Source organism: Strongylocentrotus purpuratus, unplaced genomic scaffold (genome assembly GCF_000002235.5).
Source record: "Strongylocentrotus purpuratus isolate Spur 01 unplaced genomic scaffold, Spur_5.0 spur5_scaffold_1, whole genome shotgun sequence".
NCBI lineage: Eukaryota > Metazoa > Echinodermata > Echinoidea > Camarodonta > Strongylocentrotidae > Strongylocentrotus > Strongylocentrotus purpuratus.
This window is the reverse complement of record NW_022145594.1, coordinates 41108936-41125807: the sequence shown is the minus strand read 5'-3', so window position 1 is coordinate 41125807 and position 16872 is coordinate 41108936.

The following is a 16872-nucleotide window of genomic DNA, read 5'->3' as shown; positions in this document are numbered from 1 at the left end:
AGAAAGCATTGCTCATAATCGCGATAGCAATGCAGATAATATTGATTAATTACCCCCTTCCCAAAGACAAAGCACAAATTTATTTGATTAAGACTCGGTTCCTTTTGATTAATCGATCGGTCAATTAAATACCCCCAAAATGGCCATCATGGGCGAGACCTCAAGCAGGCCCTGCAAATTGATCATTAATTCTCAATATTCATTATGTCTATCCATGGTTTGGTCAAAAATGTGTTCGGCCCGCGTACAGCGGCAACGGCAAGTACAAGCCTGCACTACCACGGCGAAGGCGAGGATCGCTCCATCGGCGCCGGCGCAACTGGTTAGCTTCAATCCCGGGGAGGATTATAAAGCCATTATTCCTTTAATGAAATGCTAGATCCTATAGCATTAACCTTGGCATTCGGGCTTATCTAGCTCGTTAAGGAGCCCAGATATAGCGGATACAATTTAACGTTCCAGGGATCTTCGACTTCACCCCCGAACTAGACACGCAGGTATACGGCAGCCTAATTCCACAAAGAAACCCCAAACAGAGCTCATTCTGAACATTGTCATGGATGGCGGAATAAAAGTACACAGACGTGATGGATGTATAGAAAAAGTGCACGAAATTGAGCTCGAAATGTTATTCGATGCCGGCTAGTGATTCCCCTTTTGCCATATGCATGTGAGAGTCCCTTGAGTTGCGTTTAGCTTTTCATTTGCAAGTTTAACAGACCTTTGGCAAAGTCTCGTCAAAGAGAAAATGATAAAGAGAAAATGAGGACACTGTGAATATGAGTTCCTGTTTTCATCGTTATTCATGACTTGCATTGTGTTATTGATAAACGCACACTATACAAAATATCACATGAACTTAAACACATCAAGACATGCTGTCACAAAGATTCTCTCATCTTTTTCTCCCTATTTGTAATGCATTTGGATAAAGATAGGTGTTTTTTCTAAGTGATCTCATAATTTATGATATCAAACCAGTGTTAAATTTTTCTACGGAAGATGTTTTGTTTGAGAAAAAAATTATCATACGACAGAACCTTGTGCAAATTAAAAGCTTGTACGAGGATATTCCTCGAAACGTCTATGGGGCCGTTATGGTGGGGAGCGACAGCGTGCCTTTAAGCTTACCAGCAAACCCACACATCTCAATATGTGCAAAAACTTAAAGGTATCAACATTATCCTCGCATAGAGGATGTTCATTATATCTACTGCCATGAGCATAGAACATAGTCCGTATACAAAACGCACATAGAGATAACCCTTCTGACAAGCGACAGTGTGCCTTTAAAGCTCACCAGCAAAACCCACAAATCTCAATATTGACCAGGTGCTTTTATACGAGCTCGCGCGGGATGAGTGATGTCTCCATTTAAACGCCCGGATGCTGGTGATCGTGATCGGAATATCATTTCAATGCTAATTTGCGCCTCCTGAAAAAGTCGGAATCCCCCGAATATCTGATGTCTTAATTCCCATTCATTGTCAACGGCGGGAGTTCTCTCACGTGGTTTTCCCGTGTGGAGTGATATAGGCAGACGGATTGTGAAGTCAAGAGCCGGCTTTGCACCGCATATAATTTGCTGCCATTGATTTTTGGCGCGCTTTGCCAATTCGTGCTTTTTTTTCTCTTTGATGTCTGAGGATACCATGAGTCGAACGGGGAGTCTCGATATTTCATAGTAGAAAGGAGACCCCCCCCCCCCCCTTATTCCCCACCTAGTTCAACTCAGGTGATATAATGTATTCAATAATTCATACCGTCAAAGTGAGGACACCTAGTTCAACTAAGTTGATATAATGTATTCAATAATACCGTCAAAGTGAGGACAATGCCCGATTAAAGAATCTCAGTGTTGATTGTTGTGCACGAAGACACTTTTTGAAGCTGTTTAGCACAAAGAATAACGTAATAATCATACAGAGGTGATTTTCGTGGGAGTGTTATTATATCCATGAAATAAATGTATATTTCCTGATGGGTATTAACGATGTATACCCGTCAAAACACTATGTCCGCCTTCATTAAGAACATAGGTTCACAGTAAATAAAAAAAACAGAATAAATAGTTCAATTACAATATTGAGTACGCCATCTCTATTAACTGGGTGCAAGCCAAACAAATAAATATTTAAAAAATGAAATTACTCCCAGGAAGCCGAATAATAAAAGCTAGACAAAATAATACGTCCACATCTACGTGAGATGAAGCCATTCTTTATGATGTACATGTTTATAAGACCAGGGTATTATATTTCATTTCCTTACGGTAAAGGGGGTAGATAATTGAATAATTATAAACAGCTCGTTTGACTGCAGAGATTTATCCCCGTCTAGGAGGTGGCATGAAGTGCTAAGCATTCTTGATCATTTTTCGCTCAAGGGTTGGGGTAAATTTGACTCGCCGGCCGTCACACTTAACGGCATCAAATTAATGTTTATGAATAATAGCCATTAGCGTTTTGTGTGCCGCGACGGGTTAGGGGTATTGGCGGAATTTCGCATACCGTGTTTACGATGATGATCAAATGGCTCTAGTGTCATAAACACGATGAACATGATGATGACTAATAATTAAAATCTTTTTAATATGTAATTGGTTATGGGAGTATCATGAAGATTAGGTGTTTTGAAGCCTATACTTAAATGTGTTATTAAGGTGAGGCTTAATCAAACAAATCCCTGTAATTTCATTATTGAAAATATGAATATTGAGAGGACAAAAAAAGGTAATGATATTCAGTGATCGCAAAGGAACTTTAGATGTCAGAGGAGCCAATCATGATATAAATAGCATATGCTTTGTTGATGATATCAAAGTAAACAATACAGAGAGAGAGAGAGGGAGAGAGAATGTAATATGTCCTTTCATAAAAATTGGTTAGAAAAACATATATGCATGGATTTAATATGTATATATGTGTTTATGTAGTGTGTGAGTGAGAGAAGGGGAATAGGAGAGAAAGAAGAAAAGATGAAGAGAGAGATATGGAGAGGTAGATTGATAACCAAAAAAAGGGAAAGACATAAGGAGATAGAGGGAGGGAGAGAGAGTAAATAAAAGAGAGAGAGAGAGAGAGAGAAAGAGAGGGTGTAAATGAAACCCATGTATGCCTCCATTATTACGCAATGGATACATAACACCGAATGACCTCCTATTTCAATTCAATTAGCACGGCATCGCAACATACATGCTCGGAGAGGTTTTTAGCATGCATGGGGGATGGAGTTAAAGACAGGTTGAGATTGATGTGAATAAAACATTAAGTGAGTGATATGATTCACAAGAGGGAATGCTGATGAAGAGAGTAGTAGTCACAATTCTAGGCATTTTATCTCTCGAGCCGGGGAAGATTGCACGCGGGGGAACCCTCCGAAGATGCTAAACACGGCCATTTGCTAAGATAATATTTTGCCAACTTGAGCCAGAGAGGGCTATCTCGTGACAAATGGAGATGTCGGCGGGGAAGAGAGAGAATGGGAGAGAGGGTTGTCAGGGATGAGATGGAGATCGGGATGGGAGATGGAGAAGATGATGGAGATGATGATGATGATGATGATGATGATGATGTAGATGATGATGATGATGATGAAGATGATGAAGATGATGATGATGGTGATGATGATGATGATGATGAAGATGATGATAATGGTGATGATGATGATGATGATGGAGATGATGATGATGATGATGATGATGATGATGTAGATGATGATGATGATGATGATGAAGATGATGAAGATGATGAGGATGATGATGAAGATGATGAAGATGATGAGGATGATGATGAAGATGATGATGATGATGATGATGAGGATGATGATGGAGAAGATGATGATGATGATGATGGAGAAGATGATGAAGATGATGAAGATGATGAGGATGATGATGAAGATGATGATGATGATGATGATGGTGATGATGAAGATGATGATGATGATGATGAAGATGATGAGGATGATGATGAAGATGATGATGATGATGATGATGATGATGAGGATGATGATGGAGAAGATGATGATGATGATGATGGAGAAGATGATGGAGATGATGAAGGTGAAAATGATGGTGATGATGAAAATGATGGTGATGATGATGATGATGGTGATGATGAGGTTGATGATGATGAGGATGATGATGACTATGGTGATATAGACGAGTGTGGATATCGTGAATCAGAAGGTGGTAATGACGGTTTAGTGTACAAACAAACGAGTTGTAAAGAGTTGTTCTGTTATCATGATTTTTAGTACTTTCTTTTGAAATGAAACATGGTGGTAGCATGGAAAACATCATTTAAAATGCGTGTGCTTGCCATTGTGAAGAATACGGACGATAATACATGATGGGGGTGGTAGTGGTGTCAGTGATATTAATTACAATGGCGATGTTGCCGACAAACTAAACTTGCACTAAGCATTGGTAAATATTTTACATCAAAGTAAAGATAAAGGTATTACGGACTATTCAACACGATATTCAGAAATATTGTGTTTACAGAAATAATGTTTTTTTTTGTAGGCCTATTAATTTATGAAAGCATGATTGTATTGTAAACCATTTTGTTTATTTTTGTTAAATCAAAACAGCCGCCCTGTAATATATCCCACTGCTACTGAGCAGAGTTATACATATCCTTTGTTGGCGGAAGAATACGCTTGGATCGAAATGGTCCTGATAGTATTCACGATGACTCAGGCATTGTCAAGAACGATTAACATTACTCAAGAGCGTATAAGGTTGAGGTCGTCAGAAATTCGAATTGGGTCATATTTACCCCATAATCGATCGCGAATGGCTGTCAGTATGCGACAATGATGTTCTTTCAAGGGATGTAGAAAGAGATAGATATGTAGACGGGAGGACACAAATAAAAAGGAGGATATGGAGATGGAGAGAGTGAGTTAGTGACATAATCAGACGAACAGAGTGAAAGAGAGAGAGAGAGAGAGAGAGAGTAGGGAAGAAGAATGAAAATAATATAATCCGCTTTTATCTTGGTAAACGATCGTACACGACCAGAGTTCTTGCTATAAGTGGATCTATAAAATATGATATGTATATATTTATATTTATATATATGTATATAATTATGCATGATTCTTTCTGTTTAGTTTGAACTTTTGAACGAATCAGTTGAAACATTTCTAAGGAATCTTTTGACATGTTCGATGTGTCATGTTTGGCATGGCAATGTGAGAAAATATCCTTACATGCTATAGCTTGTACACAATCAATACTTTTCAAAATTGCGCATAAGAAGGTAATTATAGTAGTATTTTATATTATTAGAAGATAACTATTTTACGTAGCAGAGTAAATATCAGCAGATATCAGACTGTTTTTTGTATCGTTTCTAGCTAGAGAAGTATTATCACTAATAGGACTAACAAAAAGCTCGTGCCACTTTTTGACATGTCCGCCATCTTGTTTCCCTGCCGACCGTCAAAATGTCATGATTGTCGAGGTAATTACAGCGTATCATCTACCTGCATTTGATACTGGGCCCGGTGCGTTTCGGGAAAAATACAGACATTAATAACGTCAATGCCATATTGATCAGCGTCTAATGAAAATAATCGAGGCCTAAATCCTCGTGGGAAATACTATCATGTCCTTAACGGTGGTGTGGTTAGTTGATAACCTTATCATGAGCTAGACAGAACGAGATATTATGCTAGAGGTCCCATTTACACTGCAGTTCAAGCTATTCGATTTTTTGAATACCCGTTGCACACGTACGAAGCGTCATTTAATGGTGTAGGCTTGCGACAGCCACTGGCGTGGTCTTTGACGCGCGCCATTTGAGGTTAAAGTTATACACAGAAAAGTGAATACAAAATAATTAGTGCAAACCTTGTTTTTGTTTGAGTTATTTGTCTTTTGACGCTGGCTATAACGCAAAGGGGGATAGCGACTTGTGTGCAATGGGTTAACGTCACGATGGTAATTTTGGATTTAAAAAAAAATGCGTTATTGGCAGTTATGTCAACAAATAGGGAAGCTTGTCTTTCCAGGATTGGCCTTTTCATTCATTCGCATGACACAGGACTGCGTCAGCGACTGATGTGGTCTTTAATTGACGCACCATGTATGAGTGATATCGTGCAAAGAGAATAAACACACAAGCAACAGTGCTATTACAGGGGGAAGTTTCACAAAATTTGTCATCAGTGACAAAATATGACAGTTTTTGGTATGCTAGTAAAATCCTTGCTCCTGATTGGTTATCAGCAGATTTGTCACTGATTTTTGTCATTTGTCATTGAAAAAAGGCTTTGTGAAACATCCCCCCCCCCCCCCCCCCCCCCCTCAGTATGAGATAATTTTCTTCAATGGCTGGATTAGGGAAATGCGCTTCGGATCGTTCGGATCGTAGTGTAAATGAACCTACCCCCAATGGTGATATCAGTAGTATGTTAGGGTTATGTTATCATTGTCATATCGAATCGAGCAATAATAGTACCGCCTTTGGAAGAGAAGTTGTATATCAATTGATATACAAGACTGTGACGTGTTTTCATGCTCGCGGGTTCGTGTTCATTCATTTTCATGATCGCCATATTTAGAAAATAACAGACCCGCAGTCCTGGTGAAACATGTTAAATGAGTATGGAATGGGCGTTTTTCGTTCACTATTCATCGGGGGATGCTAATGAAGGGCATGGATATTAAGGGGTTCTCACTAGTGATTTCAGGGTCATGAGCTCCCGTAAACGTTGATTTTTGTCATGAGAACATATCAAAAGATGAACATTTTGTCGTATATCGTCTGCTTAAGGCCAGAAGGTCATTAAACTATATATTCATACAGTTGTGCCCTTCTGGCTCTCGACAACCATACTTAAGTATATCGTCATTACAAAATGGCACCATTCTATTCTTTTAGCGATAAGGGCATAAATACGCGTTTATTAGGCCGCAAGGGCACTCTAATTGCACGATGTTTTATGTATTATCTACTCAGTTTCTTTTGTATCTGCAATCTTGTAGGATATAAACATGCTCAATATGAGGGAACAATTTCAGTTTCCTTTTATATCCGTGTTTTTTCTTCAAATCTACAATATGTCTCAATATACATTTGTTTAACATAAGCATACTCATCGAGCGAGGGAAGAGATGAATATCGATGTTCTATATTCATTTCCTCGGCTAAAGTATTCCAATACCCTTTCCTTTAAAATTTAATACGCAATGTAAATATACGATCATGCAAATATACATTAAAGTAGGCTCGGTAAGCCAGAGAATTGAAGAAAAATTATTTTGCATTCTCTATAATTATTCAAGTCTTAAACTGGACTTAATACAATCTCGATGCAGAGATTCCACCTCCGTGCAATAGTCTATTCATAAGACCCACGTAACCATTATCATACAGCCCTGTGCATGGATACCAAGCTATTCGTTCAGTATTAAATTAAGACTTGTGGCTTGTCGCTAGATGACAAATGAGATACAGAGCCGATTTTCTCGGGTCGCCGATCAAAAGGGGACAAATTAACTCGGAAAACGGTGTTTGCTTATCTCAGTGAGCTTATTGCTCGGTACACAATTACCTCATGATCACGAGATAGAAATGACAGTAATTGGTTGCAGCGAAATCTCGACCGGTGAAGCGATATTATGATACTCATGACAGTGCTTCGTGTATTCTGATTTTATTGTACGAAGAGAAGAGAGAAAGAGAGATAATCAGACAAAATGTGTGTTATATCTTGATTGTGGGAGAAGTTTGAATGTCAAACTGTGAAATTTCCAGGGTAATATGTTTTTATTCTACTCCTAAAACTGGAATAAAAGTCCTTAATTAAGAATTCTGTTTGCAAATACGATCACACCGTCTCTTTTATCTAATCTTCTTTCTCTCTCTCTCTCTCTCTCTCTCTTTCTCTTATTCAGTCTCTTTCCCCTCCCTTTCATACATGTTTCCCACCGTGTTATCGACGCCCCACGCACCTGAGCCGGGCGAGCGTTGCCAAGGCAAACGGTCCTAAATGAATTCGGAGGCACACGGCGGACAAAACGCACCGAGATAGGGTCGCGTGCGGCGGTGGTGTACGGTGCATCGGCTGAAAGCCAGCGGGGTGGTGTCCCGCTGTAATCTGCGTGGGAATCCGAACAAGTGCGCCCGCAAAAGAAGCTGATTATTAAAATCTTCTTTTCCCGCTTTAAACTGTTGCTTCTTGCAATCTCTTCGCAAATCTCATTTTTCGTTTCAGTTGTGACTGAAACTGAATATTTTGTCCTTGCCATAGGCGCTTGTCCTAGATATATTAAATGGCTGTTTTGACAAACGTTTAAGTCTTTTCACAATAGATATAATTGCCTTTTGGGGATATCTTGTGATTATACCATGTAAAGTTTGAATTATCCTTTAAGCGGATATTCTAAAACCTACTCTCAGACCTTCAATCGAGAGAACTGTGTCACGTGAATAGATATAAATCTTTAAAACATACAAACATAAAGTCATAGACAAAGGAGAAGCATTAATATGTTTCTTATGATTATGACAATAATAATAACAATGCTTTGAAATTGTGTTCCTTTGATAATCATTGTTTCGTTTCATACACAATTTGAAAATATTCACCTTCTATGAATATTCCTATGATTATTTGTGGACCAAGTAGCAAAATACATTTAATTCCATGCCAGTTTTTGGTAGACTCCAAATCAGTTTCTTCAGCCCCAAAATAGTTTTTTTTATAATATCACATTGAATAACATTCTTATTGTTCAACCCTTGCAACTTCTTAACATCGCCACAACTACTAAGCCTCTATTCAGCAAGAGGGAGCATCCGCAAGAGCAGGGGTGCAAAAGTAATGGAAGAGGGGTAATGGAGGGGTACAAGAGGGGTGCAGTGACTTACCCTTGGATACAGCGGATGGGACGGTGGTTGGCCAAGCGTTGGGTCTTCCCCTTCCAACAAGGCTATCACATGAGGGTTCTGAATTTTAAGGAAAGAAGGAGAAAGAAATATATGAAATTATGTTACCATGGTTACTACAAAGATAGAAGTTTACAAGTTTTGGTGATTGTTTTTATTTATCAGATATATGTGTTTGACACCTCATTGACATAATACTTATGTAAGCTGCCGCTATGAACATCAGTCGTCACAATGCATCCGGTAGGTTATGTGCATTCATATTAAAGATGCTTCAATAAATACCGGTATATAGACAAATAAACAAAGCCAATCAATAAATGAGAAAGCCAAATGTTCTGGGAACACTGTAAACTGCTCTCACATGAACAGAACTCCTATACAAATTTAGAAGGCATTTTCCACATCACGTCTTCTTATACTGAAAATCACTGTACAATTTATATTCTTACAATTTCTATTATATGGATCAATTTGAACCTGCGTGCGTTTTACTACTATTGGCAGTTACAGTTAGTTGCTTGACAGTTTAATCACGCACATAGAATACATAACAATACAACAACATTGCGATTTTATAAATCCACGTATAAACATGATTTTGCAGATCAATGCTCTTTCCCCACGCGAAGCAACCTTTGCATGACCATACAAAATCATTATTATTGTGTATAACATTTTAAGTTGTAATAATATACAATCACAGGTTCTGGTAGAAGTAAAATGAACAACAAATTAACCTCTTCTCTGCTGCTGTCTTCGTTCCGTACTCTCTTTCCCGATTTCCTTTTACAATGGAAAGAGTAAAGATGATGTCTTTTTTCTTAAACCGAAGTTGGAAAAGCGATATCTTCATAATTTCACTGACCATAAACATGGGTTTAAAAAATACATGTATTCAAAAAGTCGCAACTTAAATTAATGCATTGTTTACAGCTGGGAAGCTGAAAGCAAACATTTCGTTAGACAAGTTATAAATAAACGTCTTTACCAGCACTACCAAAGCAGCCACGCAACACATAAAAAGGCAAAACTGATCCAAGATGATTAAAAACACCCATAAGTTATTTCCTTGTATTGCAGGATTTCAACCAACGATTCGTCGACATTTTACAGCCATCTCCATTTTAGGAAAGACATGAGATTTGGTTAGGTTTTCCGCCAAGGTCCTGAACGGATAAAATGCAAAGCATGAGATGAACATTCCAAAGCGATTGGTGAAGGAAAGAACTGCCAACAGAACGAAGATGGTCCGCTATGAGAATCCTTGGAAGCAAGTGGAAAATAACAAGTGCCTTTGGTCATGACGATGTCATCTTGTTGATTTGGAAGATGAAGGGAGGAGGAGGCAAAAGGGAGACGCTGGGAGATGACATAATTATTACTGTACACGGGACTAAGGGACGAGCACTTGAGTTCGGCATGAAGAAGTTGGTCGATTTCCTTCCTCTCTTCCGCCGAGCTCTGCTCTTCTTCGGCCCTGCACCGGTGGAGTCCCCCGGAATGGGCTCGGGCAGGAAACGGCGATAAACGGTGGGGCCCCCAATCACGGAAATTACCCTCCCCGCAAAAAGGAAGAGGTGAATAACCAAACCAATTTGCTGCAGGAAACTCACAAATACCCGACTTTTCCTGAGCAGAAAATTATGCTCACTGCCTTTGATTTGCGATGGCATTTGCTAGAGAAATAGGAGGCACTGGGAAAGGAGCTAGAAATGGGTGAAATTGGAGGTAAAAATAGATAGAGAGGGGATACATACCAGTTAAAAACATGATGAAATCTCTTTTCTGGAGCTGAGTCTCTCTAAAAAAAATACCGCGCGTTGATTAAAGGAATGAAGGACGGTAATACAACGTTAGAAAAGTAACTCCGGAAGAAGAGTAAATCAGCGGTTGGTGAGGGCTAATTATTCAGACTGCGGAGATGATTCGGCTCGTCGATGTCTGGTGATGAGGGAGACCTAGCTATCTGCTTGGAGTACTTGACATCTCTCCTCGTTGGCTCGTTAACTCAAAATCCGGAGGATGTGGGGAGAGGAAGTTTTAAGAAATGAGCGACCCGACCCGCTGAATGAACACGGAGATGAATCAAGCTTCATTCACTACACGCACGTATTACAGGCTTCTCTTATCACTTCTCTCTCTTTCTCTTTCTCTCTCTATGGCTCTCTGTGACTACTTTCCCTCTGTCTCTCCCTATCCGTATACCGTCTAATCCAAAAGATAACTTCAACTGTTCAAGCCCGTGATGATTTTCTGCGTCTGGTATTAACCGTGTCAAACTTAACTCTGTTTACCTCTCAAAAATGCCTTCATCTTTCATTTACTTTCTATTGGTCCTTCAATCGAAACGGTTATTATTTTTTCCCTTTCCCCTAAAGATGGTAAAGAGTGGTAGGTGGGGGAAGACGGGGAGAGAAATCAGAATGAATTTTGATGAGGAGATTTGGCCAATCACAGCTCAAGCCGAACTCATAAAAGCGCGCATTTCCCTCGTCTAACCCGTCACGTTTACACACTCGCTCAACGGAACGATATACGACGTGAGTATAATTAGCCATTCCCATCACCGGGTGAGCGCGCACGCGTACGTAAAAATAGACTCCTCGTTTACGGAAGGGTTTAGATCTCTTTTGTTATGCAAATCGCAGGCTCGTGCCCAAAATCTCTACTCCCAAACGAGGCAAATGACAGAGAGTGAGAGTGAAAGAGGGAGAAAGAGAGAGAGAGAGAGAGATGAGTTGTGGTGCGGGGAAGATTAATTTTCTCCTCTTTATTTCGTTTTAACGCTAGGCACACACCACGTGCAGAAAAGTGATTTTTTTTTTCCCCCTTCTCTTTCTTCCCACTGTCAGCAACCATTATCAATGTCATCGCTCTTTGTTGTTCTTCATAAGCACGTGACGTCACAATGCCCCCATATTTTCTTTGGTCTAAATAGAATCAGATCTACTACTCGTTCTTGCCACATCTAGAGATACCATTGCAATTGGCTATATTGGCTGAAAAATTACAAATATTTTCATGATAAGATTAAAGATTGTACAATAGAAACATATAAGTTACATCTACAATCGCTGTCATTTTTAATCATGACTCTAGCTTTGATAAAAATGTGTGTGTTATGTCTTACTTTAAAGCGTGCTATAATTTTAAATTCAATTACTTGTTAAGTCTGTATAACAATGGAGCTTCTATTGTAAAGGGGGGAAACGGTAGTTATCAGAACTTTGTTAACATTATAAAATAATGACTGTGATTTAATATAAAACCAGGCATAAGAGTGTTAACAAAGCCCACGGATTTGAGGAAGGTGAGCTTAATAAGTTGAGAAATCATCGATTTGTTCTTTCCCTTTTTACATCGCCTTATGCCAATCACAGTTAAATATCGCCACTCCACACGGATCAGACTGTAATAATTAGATTTTCTCTTCAAGCCCCCAATAATAATAGCAGGTGAATATTCGTGTTTTTGCAACTCGCCTGCCCCCCGCCAAAATAGGCGCATTAAACACTCCACCGTCCATAACAACACGAAAGCGCGCATCACCACGGTATGTATACAGATGTTTCCATGGCAACGCTTCTAGCTTGTAATGTATGAAGAGGACTCTTCACACGTCTCATTTCAATGTCCGTCTGTTAGTAAGATCGTATCATCTGCCTTTGATACAGTTTTCTTTTTAATGAGGAAAAGTTTGCGTGGAAAAAATAAAATATTTTAAACTGTTTGCAGGATGGTTAAACAATGCGTTTATTTTGATGAGGTGCGTCGCAACCTTTTCCCTTCAGAACAGAAGATTGAAGATTCCCACAAATCTTCACGTAAGCGGCAGAAGATCCTTAACTCATATCCTTTGAGAAAGGGTTACATTCTTTCTAGTTCGAAACAGACGATATAACACAATTTAAAAAGAAATTTCGTTAGTGCTAATTGCAATGTAAATGTAAAGGAACCACCTCCCTGCTGAGAGCCAGAAGGGTGTAATACAACTGCGTTCTTGCTCGCAGCAGTCGGTATACAAGAAGAAAATATGAATGAAATTCAATGTAAACGTAAGTAAACACTGAGAACCAAAACGACGTAATACCGTGTTAGGATATACGCCTTCCTAGCCCTCAGCAGGCAATGGATACAAGACATTTGAATGAAATACAATGTAAACGGAAACAGTTGTGTGTTCATGAGTTGAGAGCCGAAAGAGCTTTAAACAATATGTTAAGGTACATGAGTACACGCCTTTATGCCTCTCAGCAGACGATATCTTACGGGACAATATGAATAAAATTCTGATATGATTTTGGCGCGAAATGGTGTAGGGGGAAGGAGAAATGAACTCCCGTGTAATACGAGCGGGACTTGACATGCGATTTGTGTTATCTTTTCATAAGTAAACGCAGCGCTGCAAGGGATGGGAGGGGAAAAAACAGAAAGCTCTATATACGCAATTAGAGGAGATTTAATTCAACTTGTTGAGGACTTACACACGCAAGACAATTGCCTGCGAGCTAAGTGATTCTCTTTCAATCATGTCCTGGGTAAAAGAGAGAGAAAGAGAGAGAGTGAGAGAGAAAGAGAGAGAGAGAGAGAGGGAGAGAAAGTGTGTGTGTGTGTGCGTGTGTGTGTGTGTGTGAGAGAGAGAGAGAGAGAGAGAGAGGAAGAGAGATGGAGAAATATGGAAATAAATTGGGCGAGTGAGAGGGAGAGGATGAAGGATGGGGCAAACAACAGAAATAGAAGATATATATATATATACGGGAGGGGCGGGAAAAAAGATGGAGGGAAAGGTAAATGGAATGAAAGGTAGGGAAGAGAGTTAATTGCAATGTTTGACCGGGAGAGAAGTAGAAGGAGAGAGAAACGGTAGGGAGAAAGAGAGAAAGGAGGGAAGGGCAAAGGAATACAAGAGATAGATAAACAGAAAGATAGATAGACAGTGATGGAGAGAAGAGAGATAGCGTGAGATAAAGTGAGAAAGAGGTGGAGAAACAGAGACAGACAGAGAGAGAGAGATCGGTAGGCAATGAGATCGAAAGTGATTTTTCATCCTCCTTTGTTTGGTCAAGATGCATTTATGATTCTTGAAGCACGCTGACATGCCAATATAGCTTCGCGCGAAGGGCATCGCGCCCAGCAGACTAATTTCGCCTGCGGGTCCAGCGGTGGCGTGTACGCCGGTGATGGTGACTTGCCCATCGAATGCTCCTCTAAAACACACGCCAAATCATACTGACAATCGCGGAGACTCGTTAAGAAAACACAAGAGATCTCATACTTATTGTGGCTGGCGTTTTTTCTAGCCCGGAGTCATTAAGTAAACGATTTCAAGACAGCGGCAATAATGACGACGAGAGGGAAAAAATGTCTAATCAACAGTAGTAGACATTGTAGATGTAACGTTATGTTGCTTTAAAATTCGGGCTTAGATTTCTATTAGGAATGCATATTGTTGTATCGCCCATCGCAGCGGAGAGGTAATTACTCCTGACGAGGGAGGCATGGTAATAACCGGGATGGGGATGTGTGTAACACTATCACCGCTGACACATAAATGATAAAAAATTGAAGGTTTATATTGCAATTGGACGAAGAATGCGATATATAAAAACGTCCTTACTAGTCGGAGAGAAAATAGTTCCAATCAATGAGGAAAGAGTGTGGGGAAAGATGGAGAAAGGACTTAAGTAAATACGACAAGGATGCTCACAAAAGAAAAAGATAAATCTCGTGGGGATGTTTTTAATATCGCCAAGGCTCGGTTTGATGGTATAATAAATGGCGGGAGAAGGGAGAAGTTGAAATGTAGCTTTAGGTATATTGCCTGGGCAGGAAAAGAGGAAAGAGAGCGACATTTCCGGGTTTCCGTAGCCAAACATAGAGGCACGAGCTCCGCAGGCTGCATTCATGGTCAGGGGGGAAACAGAGAACAGTTTTATTATTGTGATAACGCAACGAGAGAGAGAGAGAGAGAGAGAGAGAGAGAGAGAGAGAGAGAGAGAGAGAGAGAGAGAGAGAGAGAGAGAGAGGAGAGAGAGAGAGGGGGGGCAGAGACGTTAAAGAGAAAAGAAGGAGAGGGGTGGTGAAACGAAAAAAAGAATTGAGGGGAGAAAGCAAGAGAAATAAGTGAGAGAGAAAGACAGACAGACAGAGACAGAAATACACATGGAAGATATAAAGATATATATAATTATATAAATATAATTATACAGAGAGATGTAAGAGAGATCGATCAAAAATATAAAGGAAATAGGAAAGAAAATACCAACTAAGGTAAAGCGAATGGAAAGAAATGTGACATTTCAACAACTATCTTGTATATTAATATAATATTGTTTATTTGTAACCGCTTAGAGACGGTATTTAGTACGAAGTGCGATATGCATCCAGATTTATCATTCTTACTATTTAATAATTATATTCGGGAGATGTTAACGTGCATTTAAGAACTATGCCGTACGAACAAGAGGGATATACAAGAAAAGAAAGTAATAATAGCACCGAGGGTTCTTCGATTAGAATTGAGGTATAGATCAATAACTACTAGACAGAGATAAAATATAGTATGCACAGGAAAAGAAGTAATATTGAGTAAAGACGCTCAGTGAATACACAAAGTTTAGTCTCGAGTGGAAACCAAAAATTATGGAATGAAAATTGATGTTTGTATGTACAAAAAAATGCATCCAAAAATCTACATGGAGAAAAGCATCGAGGGTAAATCAAAATGAGTAAAGTGACGAAATCAAATACCGACAACGAACTAACACCACAAATCAGACGTCCAAAACCTGGTCATATCTAAATGCAATAATTGAAATACGCATATTCATAATCATCTTTCAATGTCGCACGGCTCCGGGACCTAAATTAGGGCTCATTATGATGCAAAGTACGTCGGATTCTCCGTACTTTTATTCAATTTAGAACAATTTTTGCTGCGATGGTGTAAATGCACTTTTCCTGTCCATTTTGAGGTCACCAAAGAGAGAGTCAGAGAGAGAGAGAGAGAGAGAGAGAGAGAAGGAAGGAAAAAGCCAACAGCAAAGTGATAATGTCCTTTAATGCCGTTATTATTACAATTCGGTTCGCTGTTTTCATTGTTAACTTGGAATTTCCATTTAGGGACCGTTACGAGGTAAAGGAACCCGATATGATCGGCCAATAATGTGTTTATTATTGGGATGAGAAATAAACAATGTTTCATATATCAATCAGATTGATTGAGAGCGAGAAAAAATGCGGTTGCTTGTGACAGATCACGACTCGACATTTTGATTAACAAACGCGAGCAGATGATTTATATACTTTGTCCTGATTTTTAGATTCTTATTACTGAGTGAATGTATGCCTTATGTGTTGTTTTCCCTAATAAAAATGCAAGGTAATAACGCATAGAATACGTTGCGGTCACGTTTTCCCTTTTCCTTTCAGCGTGTTCAGTTTGTCATTTTGAGACTAAAAGTACACTCGGGAAGGTTGGATATACTGAGATTACATATGTGACAGTATATGATTATTATCAATAATTTTTCCTTTTCTTAATAAGTAGTTGTCCATTTGACAAACAAAACATTTATATTGAAGGTAAGGTACATTCATGTTATTAAAGCAAACATGGAGAGGACTAGCTCTAATAATTGAAAAGGGTGAACGGCTTTTCTAACCATGTTAATGAATAGAAAGCAATGTTAAGCTGAGGGATTAGCTGAAAACAATAGGTATGCGTACGCAATTTGAGAAAAAATGTACCCATAATTAGAATCAATATGACTGAAATAATGAAATTCATAAAAATAGACGAACGAAATGCATTCATACTAATATAAGAAATTTTGTTTATCCCTAAACATTATAAAGTGCAGGTACTGTTGTCTAGTGGATTAGCCGCTGGACTGTGAACTATAGTTATACGAGTAATAATAATGATAATGATAATAATAATAATAACAATAATAATTTATCATTC